At 38.8% G+C, this 22,283-nt stretch overlaps 1 protein-coding gene and 1 long non-coding RNA gene across 10 annotated transcripts in view; one reads left to right on the plus strand and one right to left on the minus strand.

The window, feature by feature from the left end:
• Positions 1-22,283, plus strand: part of LOC116231128 (uncharacterized) — a 196,266-nt gene that overhangs the window by 106,896 nt on the left and 67,087 nt on the right. The window lies entirely within an intron of this gene.
• On the minus strand, positions 1,835-6,256 carry LOC149918146 (uncharacterized). Of its 2 annotated transcripts, none has more exons than XR_016465999.1 (3): positions 5,981-6,256; positions 5,763-5,805; positions 1,835-5,681 (listed from the first exon to the last, which is right to left on the minus strand). It is a non-coding gene; the product is annotated as an uncharacterized LOC149918146 (long non-coding RNA). The 2 variants fall into 2 exon arrangements; XR_016465998.1 differs by having other exon boundaries at positions 5,763-5,855.

Consider the following 22,283-nt stretch of genomic DNA (forward strand, 5'->3'; position numbering starts at 1 on the left):
CTCCACTTCAGGGCTATTTGAGCCTGACAGCTGGTTTTGTTTTGTTTTGTTTTTTATTTCACTTTTTTTTCTCCCTGTGAAATTCTAGTATACTGGTTTCAAAGAAAGGCATCTGTTACCTTCAGCGTGGAGCAGGAGTGAAATGAACTGACTGCTATTCTGTGCCTTTGGAATAGTTTTTCTTTCGTTTATCTGCCACTTTTATGAGTCTGGATAAAGGCTTTCCACATCACAGCTGCTCATGAGCTTTCTATTTCTTCTGCTGGGAGATTAATTGAAATAAAATAAACTTAAAATCTCAGCCCGACTGCAGAGTAATATATACCACAGAATTATGAGCTGCAGTGTCATGCAATGCCTGATGGCTTGCAATATCGTGTCTCGTTGTGAAGATATTTAACTGGGAAGATGCTGAAATGTTGTCAGGGCTGCACAAAGTAACGTTATTAAAACATATTTGTTTTATAAAAGGAAGTTTACGTACCACCAATGGCAAGATTTTCTTTCTTTAAGCTGCAAGGGGGAAAGAAGGTGGAGAAAGAAATAGGAAAAAACTGTGATGATTCATATTTTGTTTTGTTTTGTTTTTTTTTTAACTATCAAAGTTTCCTCACGTTGAAATTAAAAATATCAGCTTACTGCTCAGTTTTCCGTGTAGAAACTTTTTATTTGAAATGTTTTTTACTTAGATACAGAGAACTGGTAGCTGTTCTTCTGGGTTCAACTAACTGATTACCTGTTCAGGATTATGGCTCTGAAAGTAAATTATTTTGTGGCAAAAAATGTTGTTTGTACAGCACCTCGCAAATAGCGACTGTTCTCTGTGCTTGGAATTCCTGAATGTGACAGCAAAATAAGAGTATAAGTGTTAAGGTTGTTCACAGGAGATGTGTGGAGTGTAAAACCTATATTCCCAGAGGCATTCAAGGCCAGGTTGGATGGGATCCTGGGCAGCTTGATGTAGTGGTTGGCAACCCTGCTAATGGCAGGAGGGTGGAACTGGACAACCTTTAAGATCCCCTTCAACCTAAGCCATTCTGTGAATATTCCATTCTGACTCTGCTCTGTTCAGCCTTTTTATTGTTTTTCAACCCATCTCCTACAGCCCCCCCATCCTTATCTCAGTACAGGATTTACTATTTTTCTTCATCCTCCTTCCCCATTATTTCTGCCCCCTCCTCTGCTGCCCAGAGAAAGCCTGCAAGGAAAGTTAGTGCATCCTTGGCATGGCTGAGGGTCTTGGTTTACAGCATGTTTCTGTCTTTGACACATTTGATCTCCCAAATCCTAGCTTGTATATAATGGAATTGGGGCATCTTTACGAGTTAGTCCAATCTCATGCAGTTCACATCTGAGTGATTAAAGTGGAGTATCTCAATTTGATTTAGCAATGTGAACAAACACCAGAACAGAGAGGAGCAATCCATATTTTCAGTTGTTTTTTGTGTTATGCGGAGAAGGAAGTACTGCTCTGCCCTGCTATGAATGTCTTCCCCTAGGTCTAAATCCTCTTCAGTCTTCTGTTTACATGCAGGAAATCTTTTTATTCTCCTTAGCTGATCCTTGGCCCTATTCACATTGGTAATTCTGCCCTCCAGCAAAAAATATCTAGAAAAAATTACCTATCAAATTTCATTTCACCTTTTTAAGCTAAATTCCTTCTTTTTGGAAGATCCTTGTGTTTGAGGCTAGAGGAAGCTCAGAAACAGTATGAAATCACATCTGTATTGGTAGGTAAAAATCTAAACAGACAGGCAGAGCAAGCTTTTTGAATTTTAGGTAGGAGAACTTTCCGCTGTGAAGTTAAAAGTAGTTCTAGATTTTCAGGGAAGGACTCAATTTTATCTTATTTTATTTTTATGTTTTAATTTTTTACTCCTGTTGGATAGAGAAGGAAATTAGTCTAATCTTGTTTTTCTAGTGATTAATTTTCTTTCATATTGAAATGACTTACAACAAGCAATTGTTATTTTCAGGTCAAATGTTTGGATCTAAGGTTCTGGACTATTTAACTGCCAAGTTCTAATCTGTTGTGACTAGTACAGACAGCTTTGAACTTACCATCAAGGTATAAATAAGCAAACATTTCATTAAAGATGAGACAGTTTATGACAATATCTATTCTCCCCAAATGGAACCACCTGAGCTTTTCTAATAGCTGGTGACATCCATTAGCAGTTCTCTCTGAAATTGAAAACATTTTCCATCTGTTCATACACACTCATTACAAAGAATTTAAGAGCCTATGGGATCACAAAGGCACACATTTGCAAATTACTAAATATCAAAATGAGTTATTGGAGAAACAGGGATGACTTTGTAAGAAGTAGCTAAACCTTCAACTTTTTCTTTTCTCAGTCACTGAGGACACCCCATTAGTTGAAACCTGTCTGGTCTGCGCCTCTCCAGATTGTGATGTTTTGTAACTGATGCCCTGCATCCTCAAGGAAGGCCCGAGCCTGCTCTGCAAGCTTGCTGGGTCATGCTTCTCTAACACTGAGCAGAGATCAGCATCATCACTCTTTGGCAGAAGAGATCACTGAGGCTAAGTGATTGAGAGAACTTCAGTGATGGAGGAGCATTTATGAAGATAATGAGATCAGCAAGTTATATGTTAATAAGAATTTTATAACTCCCTAAACTTCATGAACGACGGGGCCTGAAGTGGGAAGCCTGCATTGGCTCTTCCTACAGAAAAGCACATTGGGTATGGACGTTTCTCATAATTTCTTCCTGTCCCCTCCTGCTAGCTGATGGGAGGTTGATGAAAACCTGCCAAGGCTTCTAACTGTGTGTAAACTCAGTTATTTCAATTTGAAAGAGTCTCATAGTATTAACAAACTATAGTGACATAGTAGTGCTATTTGCCCTGTCACTGGAGGTGTTCAAGGCCAGGTTGGATCAGGCCCTGAGCAACATGATCTGGTGCTTGATCTGTAGTCTGGCATACCTGCTTGCAGCGGAGAGGCTGGAACTAGATGATCTTTGAGGTTTCTTCCAAACCAAGTCATTCTGTGATTGTATGATTGTGGTTTACTACTTGGGTAAGCATTTCCATAAAGTCTTGTATCCCAGTGTTTTATAGTGTGTGCATCCTCTGATCTGTTCACCCATCATCTGCTATTCAGTGATCTCTGAGATGAAGAATGGCAGATACATAGCAATCCTGGGAACAGAACAGGAAAACCTGACCCCCCTAAGTGCAGCATGTAGCTGGGTTATCAGGGGCCCAGGTTTTCTTTCATTACTTTCTCAAAATTCTCACTAAGATCTTCTTTGTTGCAACAGTGTTGAAAGATATCCCACATCTGTTCTTTTTGGACAAAGCAATGGATCTACATTTTTACCCACTTCAGTTTCCCCCTTTTATTTCAGTGGGAAAGAGAAAAAAGTGTAGGAAGTTAAGGGGAATTGTTTGGCCTGCTACTTCTTCCCAACTAAAACAGCAGACACTACTGTCACTAAGTTATGAGGAGCCACACAGTCTTAGTTTGAAAAGATTAATTAGCAAGTTTCTTATTCTTCTTGGTTCACTGTTTGTTTCTCTGAAGCCTTAAAGCAAATTTTCTTGGGAGCTTCCACTGCATGTCTGTGTTCACAAACTATCTATCCAGGAAAAAGCAGTGATAGCATGAGTCATAGCACAGAGCAGGTGCCATGCAGCAGCACCAACTGATAAGAAAGTCACTGCAGCTTTCTTCCACATTCTGTTTATACATCCTTTCATCACCCTCTTTCATACATTCTTTGGAGTATTTTCCCTTGTTCCTCTTGCTGTTAAGAAGGTGTCCTGGTTTTGGCTGGGATGGAGTTAATTTTCTTCCTAGTAGCTGATATCATAGAATCATAGACCGTGTTATGGATTTAGGATGAGAATGTTGATAATGCATTTATGTTTTAGTTTGTGCAGATCAATGCTTATGCTAAGTCAATGATCTTTGTAAGAATGAGGTTCTCCAACATCTGGGCCAGACAAGGAAGATTTTATTTTGTACTAGAAAATGGGAAATTAGCTGGGAAGTACTGTATTTGGTGGGAGTTACTTAGGGAGAGAATAAGCTTAGCATGATGAGACTATAACGAATTCTCTGTTTAGGGGCTAATAATGTCAGAGAGTTAAAGCAACAGGAAAAAAGAGAGAAGGCAATGACTATATGAATTTAAAAGAGAGACGGCCACTAAGGGACAGTGAGAGAAGGTATAATCCTTCTGTTTTACCTTATGACTCTTGTTTCAAGCTATTTCCCTCAAGCTTTTTTCCTTCAAAAGAGTCATTGGCAAAATGTGGATTGTACTGCTTACATTTATCCAGCTGCTAGAAACTGATTTTAAAGAGGCTTCTTGTCCCTACTAATGAGCTCAGAGACTGATTTTCATTCTGAAAGAATGTGCTAACAACATGAAAACTGGGCTCTGCCTGAAGGACCTGTGGGTGTTGATTAGTTATCAGGCACCCTTAAAATCAGAAATACTGTTGCAAAGCAGCAGGGTGTTTGGTGTAGCTATTTATCATTTTATAAGCAGACACCTTGTTGCAGTTTGTTGAGGGGGTAGAGATAACTGTTCAGTAATGTCTGAGGCAGCCTTGAGAGAGAGGAAGACAAAGCTGTGCCCTGTGCTGATATTGCAAGAACTTGCATTATGGTCATGCTAACAAATGGGTGGCTCACGCACAAAGTGCCTACTCAAGCACATTTGATGTTGTTCCCATCAGACACGTAGCAGCAGGGATGATGGTATAAGGCAGCTCACCTTTCTCATCCTACGCAGTTGGTGCTGCTGAGCAGAGCACCTGCATATTTCAAATGCTCCTGGAAGGGAATGTCAGCCCCTGCCTTGACCTTATACCAAGTAACACACATCCCCTGCAGAACTCGTGCATAGTTCTTGGATCACATTCCCTTCCACTGATCCAACCTCAGAAATGCCAGTGCGATTGGTCACTTTTACTGATGGAAGTAATGGTGCAGCTGTGCTGTTGATGGAAAATGTGTCATTATTTTTGTCCTTCCCAGAAGCAGAGTTTGGATTCTTTTTCATACCTTCCTTCTCTGGGCCTCTAGGCCCTTTGTTTTTGTCTTCCACTCTGGTCCTCTCCTTGTCTTCCACAGTGGTCTGTCTGAACTTATATTTGCTTGATCAGAGATGCGGTAATAGCAGTACTTTTCCAGAGGCTGGGGCCTTTCTTCCTTGGTGTAAATTCCAAATTCAACAGAAATTCAACTCACTTGACTTTCTGATTAAAGCACCTCCTCTATCCCAAACAGCATAGTTTAATCTTCTTCAATAGTGGTATGTTACATCAATATCAGACAAAGAAAGAGCCAAAAGAATCTTTGAGAGGTTCTAGCCTGTTTCCCAACATTTCCCAACATGCTTCTGTAGGGACCTTCACCAATGTGAAGGATCGGGAGCAGCAAAGCATGGCATGGAGCTTCTGCAAGTGGGGCCGTGTTGTTGTCCTTGACTTGAGCTTCATGGTTGCATTGCTTGAGTCAGTGGAGCAAAAAGGAGATGTGGTAGAACCCTGATGGTTGTGGCTGGGTGGATGAAGATGATGATCTCTGGGTAAGCTGAGAAGCCCAAGAAAAGGACAATGGAAAGGAGGAGGAGGTGGAAGATATATGGTTTGATACAAATGCTGGCAACCCTCCCCTAGTCCATCTTTCTAGGTAGGGCTCCTGTATTTAAAGAATGAGAATAAAGATCATGTGACAAAATTTTCTTAATCTTTAGCAGGGGTGGGAAGAAGCGATGCTTACAACTGCTCCTTTCATCAATCCTGGCAGTTCCGCACCAAATTGGCTATGAAATAAGCAACCACTTACTCATGCATACAACTGATATAACTGAAACTGAGCCATCAAGTATAGATCAATCATATCTACTGCCACAGCAGCCAGAAAACTTTCTCTTTGCCAGCATCACAGATGAGGTATAAAACTGATGCTGACAAAGGAGAAAAAAATAATCAAATTACCTGCCAGATAATCACTACCTTCAACAGCTTGATTCATTTCACAGTAGGACAAGCCTATCCTTTCTATAGATTCACTGCCTGGCTGAATGAGGAGTCAGTCCTCTTTGGTGCGTGTCATTGTTGTATCATGGATGATGTCACAAAACCATTGAATAATTCAGTTCAGAAGGGACTTGCAGGAGTAATATCAGCTGTACTTCAGCCTCCAAGGTCATTATGGACTGCATGCAGTTAAAAGTCTGAAACGAATATTATGGTAGAATTTTGGCCTGAAGATTCAGGCAAGTCAACCCAAATTCTGATTGAAAGTTTTAAATTTAGCTATACTTTCTTTTGTTTTCTAATCCTGTCTTACATAGTCCATGACATCTTTTTTCTGGGCTACTTGGTTCACAATCTGAGTGGGAAATGAGTCACACATCTGTATGCTGAGCTTCCTTTTGAAGTCTGTAACCTGGAGAGTTACCACTGTGCCAAAAGGGAAATTTTGCCCCATTTAGCAACCTTAGGCAAGGCAGACTGATGAGAGTAATGCAAACTGTTGTGGCCTAAATATTTCTTAGAAGACAAGACGAGCAAGGCAAGGTCTGATGTTGGCAACAGATGGTATACTTGTAGTACAGGTAGGGAACTGCATCTCCCAAGGAGAGACAGGTGAGAATGTAAGGAGAAAAGTGGGCGTCCTTTTTTTGTACAGAATTTGAAGTGTGAACTGTGGGCATGTGAGATCAAGGCACAATTTTTTTTTCAAGACCCATCAAGACCCGGTGATGTTAACAACATTGCTACCTGCTGCTGTTGTGCCAGAAAAATGCCATGTGCTGTATGTAGGTCCTGGGAATGGTCAGAGGAAATGGAGAGTTTGAAAATATCCAGTATGAATATTTCTAACTGATCCTGACTTTGCTGAGGATGAAGCCTCAGGTTTTACAGCTGTTTGCTACTGTTGACATTTCTTCCACATTTTGTAATTTAAATATGGGCAAATCTGGTTTCCTTGAATTTTCAGGGAAACTTTATTTTACAAGATTTTGTGTTTAAAGGGAAAAAAGAAAAAAATGTCAGCTACGTGGGCAAATGATGTTTTGAATTCGGTGTAACCACCCAAATCAAGTTGATTTCAGGATTATACTTTTGCTCAGCAATTATCACATTTCAAGTAAATGTCATCTCTATCTGCATGTTTAATAAGGTCTTAACCTTTTTAGTAGGTTTGCCATTGAATTGTTTCCTTGCATAGAAATACTGGAACTGTGCATTACTTTTCCTTAGAAATACCTCTGCAGTTTTCCTGTGCTTCCTATCAGCTATGAAAATAGATAACAACTCCTGAGCTGTCTGTTACATTAGTGAAAACTACGCTTATCTGTGATGAAGCAAAATTTTGTTATGCTGCATGAAGAACAGACCTCCTTTTACCTAAAATAGACTTGTTTTACAGACAATGGAAAAAGCCCTGACAGAATCAGAAAGATTTGGGTGGGAAGGAATCGATGGAGGGCTGTAGTTCATAGAGCTTAACTGGGCTTTGTCCCAGCAAGTGCTGAAGATATCAAAGTCTTTGGATTTCGTTGTCAGATGGTATTCATTATGTAATTACCATCCTACAGCTGAATCACAAACAAGCAAATGCTCAGCAGGGCAACCACTAATTGAAAGTGAAAGCGGTCTGAATGAACCCTATTTTGCTCCAAATGAAGAAGCTTTGAAATTCTACTCACAGTTCACCAAAGCTTTTGCCACCTCCTTTGTGACCAGTATTGAAACTGTCCCTTCATTGTCATGAAAGTAAAAGTACAGGGAGGACAGATAGAGCAAGAAAGAGGGCTCTTAGTCTATTAGTAGAGAAAGAACCTCACTGATCCTACTAAATTCATTGGATAGCCATGAGACTAACTTCAGAGCTGAAAAACTGCTTTGCAGTGAAGGATATAAGGTATTTATCTTAATATATATTTTTAAAATGAGTTGAGATGATTATTTATGAGTTAGTTGGTTATATGATATTACAGTCCTAGGCAGGAACCACAGTTGAGTGTCGTGACAGCATGGTGCTAGGATACAAAACACATAAGAAGGCATTTTCAGGCTTACAGAGAACATTGAAATATGCCATTTTGGTTGACTTTAATTCCTTCTTTTCTCTCCTGCTTTTGCAAGTTACACTCCCCAAACCTTAGCACGCAGCAACACCCACTGCAGAAAGGGAATCAGCAGTCATGAATCCCACCTGCATCATATGCAGAGCCTTTTCACATACATGGAGAAAAAACACTCTGTCCAAATAATATAATTCATTTCTGCCACGGTGTTTCTGAAATCCTAAGATTAGCTGATCAGTTTTGTTTACACGTTATACTAAAATAAAAGCAGAAAGTTGGCTGAGCTTATACAGATAGGTAATTACGTTTTTGCTAGGAAATGTTTGTTAAAGATGTACATTTTTCCTTTCCAAATGTCAGTTTCTCTTGAGCAATACGTTCTGCTGTTGTAATGGCGTATTATAAAAAAATACTGTAAAATGCCAAGCAAGTCCAAGAACTTAGTTGATTGCATGTATTTCTTTATCTAGCATTTGTCTTTGCCCAGCAAATTTGGCTTCTGCCTAAGAGACCAAATGAACTGCAAATGTATAATTGATTACATTGAGCCTAACATAACCTTAAAAATCAAGATATGAACTCTTTATTTGAATTGCCAAGGAAATTGGACTTTTCAAAGTCTAAAGTCAGCCTGAGTCCTAAAATTAGTCTTTGTTCAATGTGTGCTGAAGCTATGAGGCTTAAATAATTTCTGCATATGCTTAAAATTCACTGCATTAAGTTGTTTTTGATGAGTGAATTTTGCATAGTTATACTTAGCTGTCCAGTGAGTAAGGCTTTTCCTCATTTCTTACTTACGGCACCTGAATTAATTCCCTGTCCAATGCTTTTTCAATACAAAACAAGGAATTGATGGCGATGATATTGCCATTCCATATTTTTAATGTCATTTTACTCTTAGGAAACATAATTCATATACTAGAGAAAAAAGAAAAGACCTTATGCTGTTCTGTAGATTTGGGGCCCATTTCTTAACTGCCCTTCTTATTACACAGTCAAAGCTCATTTACCACAACTGCAAAGTAATTTCATTGATGAACAGTGCCTGCCAATTCCTTTTTTCCATAGTACTACCAATAACACAATTTATTTTATCTGTTTGAGTTTCATCTACAATTTTTATTGAGTTATATATGAAATTATTACCAATTTTAGGTTGTTACTTGCACCACACAATGAAACTTGTAGCCAAGAGCCATATTAAATTCACTGAGTTAATAAAGACAAGCACTAGTTCACTTTTTAGCTTACAGATTAGGAGCGCTGAAAATGAAAGCTCATAGTCATAATGACTTCATAGTAATTTCTAATTCAACTGTTCAACTAACAGGGAAAGTGAAGAGTAAAACAAATTTGGTTTGTAGCTGGAATTAGTTAGCTGATGGCAGAAGGAGATTCATTCATCACTTTACATGCAGAAAATTGTTCATAAGACCAGTATACAAACAAATCTGTATAGAGTCTGGCTCAGGTGTTGAGGCTTCACTTGTTGGGAAATGGTTGATGATGGTAAGAAGAAGGAAACTGGTTGAAGAGGTTCAATTTGGACTTTGCCTTCGCTGTCCCAACACTTTTCTTCTCCGATAGGTCTCAGTCCATCGTTTCCTTTCCTTCTAGTGCCAGTCCGTTTTCCCAACCATTCTCAATACAGTTCTCCTTATATTTCTCACCAGTCTCTTCTCCCAGAGTCATTCAAAGTGCAGGAGAGAGGGCGTACCAAGTTCAAGTCCTAGGATACTGCCTCTCATTCACTAAAACCCAATGCCATGCCTAGTTGGATCCTTAGGAAGCACTGTAGGGAGATAGGACTTTGTATTGCTCTTACTTTCCTCCTTGGACCTGCTTTTGGCTACTAGTGGAAAGAAGGATAGTATGGAAGATAGACTTTGAGGATGATATGTCTATGCTTCTGTTCTTAAATCTTGTGCCTGCCCACTCTTTCCTAGATCAATAAGTAACAGCCATCCCAGTGAATGTCCTACTTTGTCCCAGGAACTTTGGTTTATGTAACAAGTTTGCTCCCTATATGCGTGGAGGATTCTGTCTTCCTTTTGTCTTTTAAAACTGAGAAATCTCTGTTCTATATGTTTGTCCTGCAGCTGGTCATTGTCCACCCTCCAAAGTTACACAGCATCAGACTGACCAAGAAATGGGGACTAAACTGCACTTAATACATCTGCTATCCAATCGTACACAGGATTAATCAAAATGCAGACAGCACCTGGCTTCTGTGGGCATTTCTTCCTTGCAAAAACAGAGAGTCAGTATAAAAGAGAACATATTATGATTTTCATGGATAATTAAAAAATTTAATTTGAATTATGAAAAGCCACAAGCAAGCTGATGTTTTAGTGAAACACTGTTTTGAAGGGGAAGAAAAGCAGGCTGAGATGTTTTTGTTAGTCTAATAGTTTCGTTATGGTTTAACATTTTGCTACATGGAGTTAATTTCATTCGCTTTAAATTAGTTGTTATGCAATAGGATTCATATATGGAGAAATGATACGCTTTTTTCCACTAAAAAGCATTGAATATGTGCAGAGAAATTCAGGTACCATTGTGGTGTTCAGCAGATGTGTTAGATATTGATGACTGGATGCTTTTGATGACAAAATGAAATGACAAGCAGGAGCAGTCATACTGATCTCCACCACATTAGCACCAAGAACAGCAAGAGCACAAACAATGGGATTCATGAGATGTTACTAAAATCAATTCAGGATATGCATAGATTAACCATAAGTATTACTTTTTTAAACATTGCCAGGAGCAGAATAACATTCATAAGACACATTCAATTAACAACTGTGATTGTGATTAAAAGACTGTGTTTTGAGGTGAGAGAGAAGCATTCTGAATTATTTGGAGCATGCTGTGGCCAGCTCCATCTGAAAGTGATGGAAAATAAATCGCAAATAATTTCTTTTAGATAGACAAGCACTATAAAACCATAAGTGCACATTTCAGTTCTTGCAAAGCCATTTGTTCAGAATGTTTAGTCATACGGGCAAACATGGAGCTGCACTTAAATAAGACAAGCTCCAGCCTAGATAAATAGGGATGGTTATGTTCTAAGAAATAGAACAGTTATCAAACAGGAGTTGCTAGTGCTGCTACCAGCAAACCAACAGACATGCTGTACCAGAGAGGCAGTTACCTGTTCCTCTGTGTCTCAATATGTACTGTGATATTGGCACATAACATTGTCATCTACTCTAGAACAGAGGTAGTGGGATTTTTTTTAATTATTATTATTATTTTTTAATACCACTCTGAAGTAGCTCATGGTATGTATCACCATTCTGCCTAGATGGCAGAGAACTGACTTGTCCTTCTGCATTACTAGTGGTTTCGTTACTGTGGCCCTAGATCAGCTGTTGCATTCTAATCTAGCCTGGACAAGACTAGTACAGTTTGGAGTGAGATGTTTTAAGATATTCCACAGTTATCTTTCAAAATTGCCCATGTTGCTTTTTATAGCCAGTTCTTATTAAAGTTTTCAATAGCAGAACTATGTTACATTCAGAAAAAGTACCTTTGATAACAAGCTGTGTTCAGTGCAGTACATTAGGTGATAGTGTTGAGGAGGAGAAAAAAGAAAACAAGCTATTTATGCTTCTAAAAAAGTTGTAGTCCTTATAATTTATGGACTTCACTGACCTTCTGAAAACAATTAAAATCAGTTGTTTGTGTCATGCTGAGAATCTGCAGCCAATATATGTTTTTAACAGCATTAGGAACAGTGAAGGACTGCTTAAATTATTCTGTCTCTGATTTAAGCTAACTTGTAGTGGTAAGTTACTGGCTTGGGAATAATGAAATGAGGCATGTTTCAAGTATTTCACTAAAACCAACACAAAAGAGCAAAAGATATGCAATAAGCAGAGGGGAGGTGAACCTACAGATAGTAAGAAATAAATGTTTCATCCTTTTACAAAAGAGAAACTATACATTAAATAAGACATTTTAATGTTGAAGCACAGGTTTAATTTCTGAAAAAAATGCATTGATTTCAATGGTGGGGTTCAACCTGTGGTTTCCACTTTATTGTCACCATCATGCGTAGAACTTGCTAAAATCCTTGTCTGGTTTTCCAGTCTTGGTTAACAGAGGTGAATTCAAATGACATCTCACATTCAAATCACATTTTCCAAACAAACTGCAAAGCAAATTCCTGTGATTGCAGTCTCTTTATTCCCCACTCTGTGAATCTTCAGGAACTTCTAATTATGGACAACTTAATTCTTTCATGCTAGCTTTGAATCTCTTAGGATTGGAAATGCTACTAACAGAAGCATTCTGAACAAAATGCTGTAGAACTCAGTGCTGGGGGACACACATACACAAACAGCAGACTGAACTCAGTATGTTGTGGATGCCAAATTTGCAAATGAAGTGAGGAAAGCAGTTGAACAAATACTTCAAAGAAATCTGTTGGGGTTATTTGAGATACTGCTGCTCACTCAGGAATTCCCTGAGCTGCACATCACTAGCAGCTGGGAATTTGTGACGAGGGAAGTACTACTACGTAATTTGCCATAGTATTTTTCCACCAAGCATTCACACCAGTACACTGTTGGAGGCATAATCTGAATCTAGGTGATTCAGCGTGGTCATATAAATGGAATCCAGTCAGCTATGGGGTATGAGTACCCACAGAATGGGTAGCTGTATTATTTATGTTATTCTTCTGCTTGCGTGTTAAAGCTAAGCAGACCTATTCTAATGGGTTCTAATGGAACATTCACCCAGAATAGATCCCAAATTCAGCAAGTCTGGAAAAGGTGGGATTGAAGCCAGGGCAGTAATTCAACCTTGACTGTATTCTTTGCTGTTTCTACCACCATATTAATTCACTCCCAAGCCTTGTACATCAGCCCTAGACCAACTGGCATGTAAGAACTCCTGCTGGGCCCAAGAGGGTCACTTGGATGAACAATGATGTATTAAAATGCATTGCTTCCAGCAGCTGCAATAGAATAAGAAGGAAGTTTCTGTACTAAGCACTGATGTTATTAAAATCACATTTGTAATGAAAAATAAGTATGGGAAAAGGGGAGACAGGGCAAAAAGAGTAGCATGAGATAAATAGATTATTTTTAAGTCACCTTTATCTATAATTTTAGATCTTTTGCTTTTTGAAAAATATCTCCCTTGCCTTGGACAAGGAGAAGATTAAATAACATAGATGGAGAACCAACATCAAATTGTTGTTTTACATGCTGTCTTCTAGTATCAGTAGCTAATTGTCATACTTGTGCTAGGGCATACTGCAGGGAGAGCTGAAAGCAGATTAGAGCATGTAATGTCTGTTGCATTGTTTGGATATGACTCCTAGCAGGCTCCTTCCACTCCATATGCCGTGTTTATCTGTTTGAAAATAGTTTCCATGGGGATGAGCTGATATTAACATTGAATCAATTTTTTTTGTGTGTGGAGTCAAATTTTTTGACACACTGTTTGTGACATAGAAATGAAGAAAAAAAGGGAAACTGATGTTTCTGAAAATTTTTTTGCTTATGAGAAAAGCCAAGGTATGTCCACACAGTATCTTCTACTTCTCTCTGATGATTAGGAAACTTGGGCTAAATTGTGTATTTGTGTATTTGACCATAGGCTGGTTTGCATATGCCCATCTGAGCAATATTCTTAAACAGAACTGAAGCAAAGGAAGGGCAGGAGATACTCTGTGTATTTGTAACACAGAGCAGCCTTCACACTGCTTTGAATTAAGCGAAATTTTGAAGAGGGTAGACAACATCCCCTCCCACCAGTGTGGGTAGGAATTACTGAATGTTTTTCTGAGTCAGGTTAGTTTGCTAGGTACTTTAATGTAGCTTTAGAATCCTGGTTTTAAGTGAATTTAAGCTGTAATTTTCTTGAAATTAAAAGCTCATATGAGGATGATGTTTTTTGAGAATAACGACATTTTCAGGAGAAGGTGCGTGTTTTAAAGGATGTCAAAATCACATGTAAGAAGGGCGTATTCTTTTGAATATGCATGGATGTGTAGAAATTCAGTTCCTGCATCTGAAATAATTCCCTTCAGCTCGTTTTTCAGTCAGTGGAATGCAAGTCAATACAACCAGTGGAGGCAAGGTGTGGATTCCTCCCTTCTTATGGGAGAAGCTGTTCAGAGAAGTCACAATTTATTCCTTGCTCCCTTGAAAACTAGCTCAGATATAAGAGCCCACACTGGACTCCTGGAGTCAAGAGACAGTTCCTGCCACAGCTGTTTGTGTCTGTATGTTTCAGTGTTTTTGTGTCAGTAGAGCATCCTGAACCAAAGCCTCTGACACTGTTATTAGTCATATTCAGGAAGCATGGCCACCAGAGATCACTGCAAAACCAAACTCCCCAGTGAATTCTTTTATGCAGTTCATTGAAGGGAAGTGGAAGAAGATAAGGATTTGATCTGTTTTGTTCACAATTGAGGCCATAAGTTCAGAGGGAGGGAAAATGTGACTTATTTGCTTATTTTAAATTGCTTAAAGGGGTCATTGCTTCCTCTAGATGGAATAAATTCTTCACCATGTGCTTCTTCTGTGAATGGTCTCTTTTTTTCTAAAGCTGCACTGGGCTTCTGCATCTCTCTTGCTCTTCCATAAAGTGATAATATAGTTGCATAAACAGAATAATGAACCCTCTTTACATACTTCATGGGAAGGTAGCCACTTGCTGGGTAAGCTAATCTGCATCAAAAGGCTTACGTCTGTACTGCCATTGCTTTCTGCCACCTGGGCTGGCACAGCCATTGCATCTGTGTTAAATGTACAGTATATTAATGATGCATTTTGTGAGTGTTACCTGCCATTTTACATCCCCTCCTTCAGCTTAGGAACAGAAACACCTCGACTAACAGTTACAAATCAATGTCTTGGGCTTGTTCAGCCCTTTATTATTAGTTGCTTGACCTTACTACATCTCCTAACACCATTTCCATCTATTCCTCTCTTCCTATCACTTAGATATGTCTATTTAGCCTGTGGTGCATCTTGTCTTGTTTGAGTCATAAATCTTTCCCTTTGAGTCAGAAATGGAAGGTATCTTGGTGTTCCATCTTATAAAGTGTAGCTATGACAGTGCTGTTAAAGAATGGACTGTAGTAAATTCTCTGCCTGAGTTTTTTGGGTGGAAAATATATCTATTTTTCCTATATCCATCCAAATATCCATTGTTAGAAAGGGACAGCATATAAATATTTGATTTATAGCCAATCCATCTATAGCACTGAAGCTGAAATTCTGCTCCTGGAGTACTTTATGTCAGAGAGGATCTAACTTATTTGAATTCTGTACTGCAGTGTACAAAAGCATGGTAAGATGAAAACAAGCTATTCAGAACTTTCAGTTGTAATTTCATCTGAATGTATGCTCAGCTGTCTTCCTGTTAATGCTAATTGTTTAGTTGCATGCATACATCAGACAGTAAAGTCACATCCTTATGGCTTTTGATGTGAGAGTAGCCTTGGCTTGAAGCAAGCCTTTAAAGTACAAGGGAAGACTGAAAATATTTTAAAAGGGGTATGAAACTGCTGGTGTATTCAGCCTATGTGCTGTCTCACCATTTTAGGTCTGACTTTGCTGTCTACCCCACTGCTACCTCTTTGCTTATCTCTTCCTTTCTTAAGAGTATCCAGGACATTGAAATTAAAGCTATATTATTCCTACCTTAAAGACAAGTTGAAGTGAAATACGCACTCTTCTTTCTAACTAAATTTGAATGTGCAAAGTTAGTATTATACATTTTAGCATAAACTAAGCTGAGGGTTACTAATCAGATCTACAATCTGATTGATACCTATTAAATGCTGTCAAAAAAAGTTAGCAGTGCTTCTGCCAGGTTTTGTAAATTCTGTCATTTATTGTTGTGGAATAAGTACTTTCAGAATTTTGTGTTTATATATATTTCTTTTTTTCTGATATGATGACCAATACAATGAAAATGTAGCTATGCCTTGTGTATGAGTGACACTTTTTCCTACACAATCACTGGTCATAATGTCTATGACGAAAACATTGATGGAAATAACAATACAAATATCTGAATGCCAGTGCCATCACAGAAAAATGAACAGGTTCAGGGACAATGTTGAAACTGCTGACCTCTCTCACTTTTTCATCTGTGTTCAGGCTTATCCAAAGCATAATGAAGTCATGGAATAAACTTCCTTTGATTTAAATGGTTTTCAGACAAGGCTATTAATATCCATGTTAGATAATGTCAAGGTTTAGAACTATCAGAATAACAAGACAAAGTATGCATATACAGCTTCTATAATGTTCTTCCTCTGTGGGTTGCTATGCATGTTACGGTATTAATTTTCAGCATCTTGCTGGGAAAATTACTATTAACCTCATCTCTCCAGTGTGGAATAAACCAAAGCATGTTGAGAGCTAACTTGGGATAGTCAAGGTCCCACTATGGAATGGGATAAAACTGAAGCATGACAGAGGCTGGTTGGATAGTAGTATGCAGAAAAAAAAAACCATAAAAATATTCAGAGGATGCAAAGCTGTCACCGGTAGTTTATTGTGCACTGAACTTAAATGCTGGAGATATGAACAACAGATAAAAATACAACCTTGTCCTTCATTTTGACAAATGAGAACAGTGTAGAAGAGTGGTTCAGCAGTAAGAGAATGTGTCCTCAAATATTTGTATAATCAATCCACTTACCTAATCCAGGATTAATTGAAAGGAAACAACTATGAAATGAATAACAACTACATATGACCTTTCTAATCAGCTTTGTTCTGTTATTTGGACAACAATTTGTTAGCTAGGCCAGTAAAGTATTCCTAAAAAGTCCTATTTTACAGTCAGGAGAGTACAATTTGGATTGATATTGTGCTGCTCAAATATCTATCTTTACAATTCTTTTTATTTTCTGTAATACTCATAAAGACAACCTAAAATCAGGCTCTTAAATCCACACTGTCACCTTAGTAAGTGATCTGATTATCAAACTTCTTTGTGTAATGTTAGAGATATCCCCTGCTACTGATGAGTTTTTTTTGTGGGAAATTTGGATATGCTGATTATGATGGAGGAAGGAGCAGCAGAAGAGGGGAGACCAAGGAACTAGAATTACAAATGTGGCTGTTTAATGGGTTTGTTTCATCATGGCAACTCAAGAGCTTTTTTTAAATTTAAAACTGTGCTTTAGTTTCTGTTGCAAGTCCAACATTCTTTTTTGTTTTGACTAGATAAAGTGTTGATAAAATTGAGAATTAGATTTTAATCAAGAAAAGCTTACTCCTGGGCACTAAATCTTGACCAGTGCACCAATCCAAGTAAACATCGAAGCATGTAATTTTATCACCGCTTGACAGTGTACATAAAGTCATGCTTACTGAAAAGTCCCATTGGCTGTTTAATTAAGCATGTATGTAGGTGCTGTGCATGTATATATGATGCAGAAGAATCCAATATATGTATTCAGTAGTAAATAAAATGAAGCCAACTATGAAAAACAGTAAAATTATCAGTTATTCCTTCCCATTTGCCTTTCAAAGGGCAAAAGCAGCACGTAGTTCTGCAAGCATGGTATGATTTATCCAGGAGGAGCCCGTTTTGTATCGACTCCTCTTGTGTCCAAGATGCTGTACAAACACCAAGCAAGAATAATCTTGCCCCAAGCCATTTGCATTCAATTTCTCTTTGACACTGCAGTGCCTGCCACCATGCTTGTCTAAAAGCAGCTGAATATATGAATGCTGGATGCACAGAGTGCCCTGCCTTTCTAGTGAAGGTGGGAGTAAGTTCACGCAGCTCATTTTAAGCAGTCCTACGTCTTTCTAATGTAAGGAGAGGCCTTTGATACAGATAGTCCTTGCAGGCAGCTGTTTGCAAAATGGGGATATGTTGCTAATACCCTGAGAGCTTCTTTTTAATCCTGATGAAATCAATGAGGGTCTTTCTTTGACCCCTTAGGTTCATTTTTTGAGGCTTTTGTTGCCCAGAGGTTGCAGTGGAGCCAAAATTATGGTGCTTATCCTAAATGCTTTTCAAAGCACTGCTGCATGTACGCTTGCTGGTTGAAAGAAATGGCTTTTTAATATAACAAGCAGAGAAGTATTCTCCAAAAAAGCAGAGCTAGGAATAAAAAAAGAGTACTGTGTATGTTAATTAGCACACACGAGAAAGTGTCCTAGAGGCTTGTCTTTGTTGCACTTCAGTATTTTCGTTAATGATACATGGTTTTGCAACAAAAGCTGAATTTAAATGCCAGGCTATATTCTTAGCATTGCTAAAAACCCAAACATGAAGCTGAACTCACATACATTGTCTTACAAAGCTGATTAAAAAAATTAACATGAAATTGCTAAGTACTGCCCAAATTAACACAAATCAGGGTTCATTACATGGCATTAGGAGCCAATTTATTGCAATCATTTTGCCTGCTGTTAGAGAGAACCATATGCCAACTTCAGAAATAACAAGCATTCTAAATCAGGGTCATTGCTGTCATATTTGCATATGAAATTCATTAATTGATCTCCTGTGCATATTGAAATTAAATACACACGTTTTTTGCTGCTGAATATTCACTCAGAAATTTTTTGTGTGAAGGGCAGTACTGGCTAGAGAGAGATGCGATGCTTTAGAAAAATACTTATTCCAAACTGTGCTAAATTGCTAAGTAATTTCACTTGTTCTGCTTGACTAACTGAGGCCTTAGTCATCTTTTGGTTCATAAAGGAGGAAGATATGGTCGTGCATGACAGAGAGGTCAAAAACTATGTTATTAGCCATGTCTTGTTCTGGTGGTCTTCCAAGAGATGTGCTACAAAGGAGACTGCAGCTGTGAGAGCTAATGGGAAATCAGGACAGTTTTTAGAAAAGTTGTCCCGTCCATAAAAGTGTGCTCCTTCATGGAAAAAAAGAAAAGAAGTGTTATTATTCAGTTACATAGAGGAAGAGTGATGGCACCGTGCCTTCAACTGCAGCTCCCAGTGCAAATTTAAACAGATTGGTAATCAGTAGTAATTATCTTGATATTTCAGTTTTTTCTAGAACTCCTGTATTTTCAGTGGATAAATAAAAGGTAGAAAGAAAGTCCTTGTTTCATTTAAGGAAGAAATTTTTGTGGGATAAAAACAAAAATGCCATTCCTGTTCCTCAGGTGATTTTAACTGATTCTGGACAAAGGCAGTGGGAAACCTGGTGTGAGAGCAGCATTTCCTTCTCATCCATGGCAAGGCTGTGGGAGAGAATAAGGATGTGACAAAATGTGGTGTAAAAGTCTTTACAGTTAGATCATGGAGCTGGTGTTAGCTGACTTTCTGGCTCAGAGCCTGTCAGTGTATGGGAGGAAGAGATGAAAGTTGTTGAGAAGAACAGGGAAGTGATTAAATTAGCCAAGTTCAACACTGGAATTGGGGACTAGGGGAAACCTGATATGGGCAGAGATGATGAAAAAGTATCTGAAAGAACCAAAGAAAGTGATGTGTGAGAGGATGAAAGCAAGTGGAGAGGACTTGAGAAGGATAAAGGAGGGCAGCTGCCCCATATTGTTTCCCTTGCAGTTGATGCTGGTCATTTGAACACAAAGAATGTCTTCCCCTCTCCCCCTTTCCCCTTGAAATGGAAGGGGTTCTTCTCCAGCTGGTATCTGGAATAGTCCGTATGGAATTTTAGGATGGTTGAGGTTCCTCCTGTCGAGTTCACGGGCTGTTCTTATCTGCACGTCCATTTGCCACATGGACGAGTGTGATTCCTACAAGGAAGGAAGAATGGTTTGAAAATGTAGAACAAATCCATATTGCTTTACTCTGTCCTGCTGCTGTGAGGGCAGATCTTCTGAAGCACATTCTCTGGTATATATAGCTCCAGTATAAGCCAGCCCTGGCCTGTGCCAACAAGTCACGTCTTTCTACACATTCTTCTCCAAGTGAAATAGTTCTGTGTAGTGTCTGTGAATTTTCAGTGACTGTCACCCTTAGCAAGAAAGCCAGAAACAAAAAAGGAATGGAGACTTTGAGCAAACAAAATCATTACACCAGCGTGACTGAGGTGGTCCAGAAAGGCACAGATTCTTTTCAATTAGTGAGCAAACGTTTGCTGTCCTAAGAACAGGACTAACGGCTGTTTTGCTTACCTGGACAGAGGGTCACTTTTCTGTAATAGTGTGAGTTATTAAAATCTTTGGAGATGATATCATCAGGAGCAGCACACAGTGCTGCAGCATTTATTATCCACCTACTTCGTTCTTGTCAGTGCAGGGAACATCAACACTCTCTGTGCAGGAAACTGGATAGGTAGAATTTGAGAGCTGGGAGATATTAACCTTCAGAAATTGTGCTGATACAAAATACACTTGAGCAAGTGCACAAGGAAAGCGAGTCAGTCCTTGCAAGCATATCATTCTCTACTTCTTATCAGTGAATTTATCTAGTAATCTCCACAGTGACACCAAACTCAGTACTGCCACCAAACATCCCAAGCAGCAAGTGGTGTTTTAGAGACGGTAGAAACCAATGCATTGTTATTCCTGTCATTGGCCTGAATCTAAGAGCAGTGCTGCAAATAGTCCCCTCAGTCGGAATCTAGGTCTGAACTACTTCTTTCTTTTTCCATCCCTTCTCATGCCTATTGGAGTACAGATATCAGTAAGGCAGTGATGCTGTTCCCTGCAATTTCCAGCTGTGTCCCAAAGGTGCTGGCAGGCAGGGCTCCTGTAGAACATTTTCTCTTCCAGACAAAGAAAAAGCTGATAACTTCAACATGCTTTCCATCTGCCTTTATTCTTGCTTAGACCGTATTACAATCCATCCTTGATATATGCATGTTGTCCATATAAAAACTAAAAATCAAGCCATGTTTTAAATAAGTCAATATCAGTTCTCATGTTGTTTTGATAGTCTAAGGCTACTATTGCTAGAGGACTAGATAATTCCAGGATGCAGAGGCAGTCTGTTATGGAGGGGGGAAAAATAATGTAAAAGTCAAAAATACAGGAGGTATGAGACATTCTGAGAACAAATGTCTTGGCACTTTAGAGGCATGTTGCTCTCCTAGGAGCATCAAGCAGGCTGTTTGGGAAAGGATGCTCTGGTATATCTAAAAGAAGCTGTATTAGCTCTGGTAGCAAAGCTAGCAATGGACACTGTGGACTTATTATGCTGAGTTTTAAAAGGTAAATAACAAAATCTTGGAGAGAAGCTGATTTTAATACTTATTGGCCAATTACATAACCTAGAAGGAGATTTGTTTTTCCTTTCTTTTACCCGCTAGATGAATGTGATAGAGTAGTCATTTTGCAGTCTTTTTCTTGTTCTCTCCTGGCATAGTTTCACAGTTATTTTCTGTCCCTTGCTCAGCGTATGAAATACAGAACTGAGTACTTACACCAGTATAAGCTCTGTGCTTCTTGTATCCAACCCTGGACTTACGCCAGCAAAAAGCCCCAGAGCTTGGGTTCCTCCTTCTGTAGGTTGTTTTCTTCTATTCAGTTTCAGACAATAGCAGGTGTAATCTGCCTGGAACAGTTACTAAGATAAAGTGTGAATTCTTCAGTGTATTTCCTTTCTTGTTTCCCCAGCAGCTGTGTATGACCCTGCCTAACAGTGTTGCTACATGCTTGGTGCACAGAGAGTGCAAAATCAAGGGCTGGTGCCGAGGATGTTCATACTTTCTGCATCTGGGAAAACAGTCTGATGTTTCTTCAGAAGGCCAGAGAATTGATATAACAGTGACCAGATGAGTTCAGACCAGAGGTCTAGTGTAGTGCCTTACATCCAACAACAGTCATAAGTTGATGCCTGAGGGTAGAGTAAGGAATGGGGAATGTTTATCTTCTCTTTCTTTCAGGCAATTTGGAAAAAGAAATAATCTCCAAGCTTTTATACTGCCATTAATGCTTTGGAAAACTGTTTAGTGTCTTGTTAGTGACACGATTTGGAAAAATCCCTCACCGTCCTTCAAAATTCTGAACCTATCATCAGAATAATTTGCAGTTTCTCTCCATTTCACATAAGTACTGTTATCTCTGTCCCATTAACAATGAAAACAATTAATAAATAAAGCTCAGGGTAGAGCCTTCTGATGTCTATCTAATCCAAGAGCAAAGGACTAAAAGACTTGTACCCTCAAAGTGATTTCAATCTCGAAGTGATTTTTCATTGACTTCTACACCTGCCTGATAATATTTATATGTAGAGCATATTTCTTTAGCTTGCTTATGAGAATGTCATATG

Source organism: Phasianus colchicus, chromosome 4 (assembly GCF_987193195.1).
Source record: "Phasianus colchicus chromosome 4, bPhaCol1.hap1.1, whole genome shotgun sequence".
NCBI lineage: Eukaryota > Metazoa > Chordata > Aves > Galliformes > Phasianidae > Phasianus > Phasianus colchicus.